Here is a 4,893-nt window from a genome sequence, read left to right on the forward strand (position 1 = left end):
TAACATTTACAATATGCTGTTAAAGAATAAGTTGGGTCTTTCCTCTTAAACTATATACCAACAAGGAAAAAGGGTGTTGTTTCTAAAATGTACTGAAATTACATGCTGCCTTGTGTTTTAAAGGATGGCATTAAAATCAATTAAGTATATTGTTCTTAGGTTTTATATATAGACATTTACCTCACTGATGATGGTGATGAGGACTGCTGTGAGCTTGGAATGGTATTACTAATACTACTGATACTACCAGTACTTGTATTTTGAATTATTATATGTGGCTCAAGTGGGATATTGGAACTTTCAATTTCTGGTTGATATGAAAGAAAAGATTATAACACATCAGAGTAAATTGAACAAATAATACAAAACAACCCCATTTATCTTGTATACTGCAAAACAAAATGCAACTTTTACAACACACATCTGCATGAACATGAACACACAGGCATTACTACAAAGGTAAATGGATCATTAATTCAAGAAAGCAGTGTGAATTGAACAAAACTGTATGTGTAATACACAATTATAAACAAATATCACTGAATATTTCATTATAAATTTATTTTGTTACCATGATCTGGTGTATTTATCTGGTCCTCTGTCATCTCTGATACTCCTTCAAAGACAATCAAAGTTCATGTTCAATAAATACATCTTTAATACATGTTTCATATACCATTGTCATAATCAATGCACTACACAGAAACCAAGTTTGTTTGCAAATATTTTTATATGTCCTCCACTGATGCTTGTACTATGGTTGCTCACTTTATTTATATGTTTTGTCAATGTTTCTGTGCTTGTTTACCTAAATTAGTTTTTAAAAAATACCATACTTGCATAAATATGTATATCAACATTCATCATCTCAATCAAAAGTCTTACTATCCAGACAGAAATCCACTCCACCTGCAATTCCAATTAGCTGACTTGGTGCAAATGTACTGATAACCTGAATTACAAGCAACCATCCTACTTCTGATTTTCATAAGGATTTACATACATATGCCTTGAAACTTTTATACTTCCCACATTCCTGTTTATTTTAGGGCTTCATATTTATAATTCTTTAAATTCTGTTAAGATTGATTAAATCTCGACAGAAACGCAATTGTTCCATCACCGAATTACACTTACAGATAATGAATGTTATACTAATGCTAAAACTAGGTACAGTATTTTTAACAAGAAAATAAAAATTCTTTAAAGAGATTCAAACTGGCGTTTTAAATTTAAGAAATATTCTTTGGTTAACCACTTTCTCCCATTCTTTTAAGTCTCCAGCATATGGTCCTCCGCCCATCTTTCTATGTTTTTGTAGCCTTGCCACTTCCTTCTTTTTGGCCATACTTTGTACATCTTGCCACTTCTTTTTAACTTGCACTAATGTGCGTCCACAAACACTTACACTGTTAACTCTATAAATTGAATGATTTGTATAATACATGTAGCATAATTTCTTTTAGATAAATATGATGTCACTTCTTATTAAATTTTGTTTATTGAAAATGCAATTGCACATGGGTAATGTACATCATTAGTTTGGGTTAATTTTGTATATCTGGTGGAGGCTCAGGCAATCTCCTCCGTTTACCACCAGGTGATGAAATAAATACCTTTACATTATTTATTATTTATTTTAAATCATTTATTTCTAGCTAATCATTTCTAAAAAATTTGTATTACCTGCATTTTTATGAAATAAAAATAAGACACAGAAAGTCAAACTGAATGAAAAAGGATAAACAAGTAACTTAAAAAAATATGTTTAAACAAAGCTATTGACAAAATAATGGGAAATTGGGTAGAGGTAATTTTAAAGCTCTGGGTGGGAATCGAACCCACATGCCAGATAATCTGATTATGTATTCATATACATGTACAGCAAACATCAGTTTTTAATTTTTTTTAAGAAAAGGGACCCCCATTGATACCTAGCCAGTTTGCAAGTCTTCTTTTGAAATTAATTTGCATTACTTTTTCTTTACTCTTAAGAAATACTTGGAGCTTTGTTCAGTTGATTTTCTCAAAATATTTAAAAGGGGTGATTTCTGGTGATCAAATAAATCATACATGTAATATTATATGAATTATTAATACCATTCCAAGCTCAGAGCAGTCCTCATCAGGAGCACCAGGTATACCAATTTTAATATGTCTGCAAGCTTTACTGGCTTGATACAAATAAGTACTTTCTTTATATTAACTTTAAAGCAGAAATATATTGATATACATATATTAATGTACAACAGCTTTTTCAGATGTTTCAACTATTACACTGCATATCAAATTTTTAGCAGAAATACAGAACCCCCAAAGAAAAAGAAGAAGATAACATCTGAAGATATATATGAAATGCAACACAAAGTCCTAGAAAAACAACTTTTGAAAATTGACCAGATATTACGTAGGGTAGACAACCACGAGGATAGTTGTGACTCCCTATTGCCCCTTATTGGTTGTTCCCTTGCTGATTAGATCTTTCATAAAGGGTTATTATATCTCTTTTAAATGTCTTTTGAAAGATTTTAATTAAAAATATTTCTAACTTTTGAATTTTTTAATCTAAAAATCTGAATATAAAAATATCGCTATCTGATATAAGGATGTGTCCATTTTGGCTTACATTATTATACTGTAGAATTAGCTAAATCGTTACAACAACAAATGGTTTTCCAAAACCAAAGAACAAGGATTTTTATAAGGTATGATGTATTTTAAATGAAAACATTTCTCCAACGAAGACTACAGTTCATCAATGGTTAAAAATTTATCACAGACACAGGCAATGTATAAAACTATTAATATTACCTAAATCTTGATTTCATTATCCCAAAGGACCTTTCCACAACATTCCTTGTTCGTGAGTGAGCAAGATTGAACCTTTTTTTCTTGTTCATTAGGATGAAGAATAGGAGTCATCACCCATTTCTTCAGTGGATATCCAGAGTTCCCAACAGGCCAAGTGTTTCTTTGAAGACTCGTGTACCCTGAACCCTGGAACCCCCGAATTGCTCAATATAAATGAGTCATGAACTGAGCCGGCCATTTTACTACAATGATGGTGAATCTACAATTAAAATTGAAAGTTAGTATACTTGTATAAGAGTGGTATTAGAGAATTAACCGACACATAAAACAGACTTTTTTTAATACTTCTAAGTTTTAATATTTAAATACAATGTTTAAAAATGTGACGTTTATACTATTTGTATTTCCTCTTTTACGCAATTTTGATTTCGATGTGGGAAACTTACAGGATTTTACTCACTTGCAATGCAACGGGTGACGCTATTGGAACAGGATTTGCTTACATCAATTCTGAAGAAAGGGCTGTCACTTGCGCTTTTACACGGGAGTCCATTTTATGAGTGCTCGTTTTATCGTTGAGATATATAATGATCATATTGTCCGCCCGTTCGTTTGCTCGTCCGTCGTCCGTCCCCAGTTATAACCCACAACTCCTATATAACCGCTTGATCTAATTTGATGAAACCTTCGCACATTGTTTATCACATGATGCCATGTGCATCTCCGATTTTGCTTCCCCCATCTGAATGACTATACGGTTTCAATCGGGATGGACACAGGTAAATTAGAAGTGAGATTTGCTCAGTTCTTAATTCTGCCCTGTCCTCAGGCCACTTCCTATATATAAGGTAGGACATATTGCTTGAATATGTACCAATACATATGTGCAAATGTATGAAAAGGTGGGGAATACGCAAACATAAGTATATGATAAGTCGATAAAGTTAACATTACGAATTATATAATCAAAAACACCCTTGTCCTATCTGAATACTAATAAATTCTAATATTTGTTTTATTTAGAGGACATTCTGTAACAAAATGAACCTAATCTTCATCAGTTTTATCCAAAAAGCGTGGGAGTGCCTAAGAGTTCCTAAGAGGCTTAGGTCTGCGGAGACGTATCGTACGATGTTGGTGTCATTTTTGTTAACATCGGAAGCGGCAAAATTTGACGGTTTTTTGGGGGGGTTTTTGTATTACGACGTCTATAATTGTTACATATAAAAAGAATTGTGCTTATTTATTTTTTACATAAAATAACACACACGACATGTTTGATTATTTAATTAACAGATTCGATATTGATTTTTCGTCCATTTTGGTCAATTGGAATGATCAGTTCACATCCTGATATGGTATATAGTTCGGCATCAACTATTTAAAAGTGATTTGAAGGAATTTTATCCCATGAGAAAAATGTTAGGAATTATGAAAACAAATTTCGTGATGCGATGAAAGAACGTAAAACACCCTCACTAAAACAGAAAGCTTACAAACCTACAAGCACAAAAGTAGCAACCTCCCCCCCCCCCCCCGAAATCATATTGTGAAAGCGTATAAAGTGAATCTTTCCTATTTGGTTTGATGTCTCTAATGTAGATGTATATTGATATTTCCGAATACATGTACTCGTTACGTAATTTTATAAGGTCTGTTGCTAACTATTTCGAAAAAAACAAAAACCTTGACAAATCTCCCTCTTTGAGAGAATTTGAGTGCGAACAAAAAAAACTTGCGGTCGTATAATGTTATGGCGCAGTCGTCGTCCGCGTCGTCGTTGTGGTTGACGAATTGTTCTGAAATGTTTATACGATTTTACCAACAGCTAAGAAGATTCCTATTTAATTTGGACTTTGCTGTCCCTGCCGCTTTAGAAAAAGGGGCCAAAAAGGGTAAAATTTAAACGAATTTTATTAAAACCCATCTAGATTGATTTTTTTTTTCGATTTTAAATATTCTATTTTTAATGTGTTCTTTATTTAATTCGGCTAAACAAATGTACAGCAGATTTTATGTGTTTTGGACCTTTTCAAGTTATAGGGGGTCAAATTTAGACAACGCCTAAAAACATTGTCATAA

Source organism: Perna viridis, chromosome 7 (genome assembly GCF_037379345.1).
Source record: "Perna viridis isolate PV_CMFRI_1.1 ecotype Kerala chromosome 7, ASM3737934v1, whole genome shotgun sequence".
NCBI classification, from domain to species: Eukaryota; Metazoa; Mollusca; class Bivalvia; order Mytilida; family Mytilidae; genus Perna; species Perna viridis.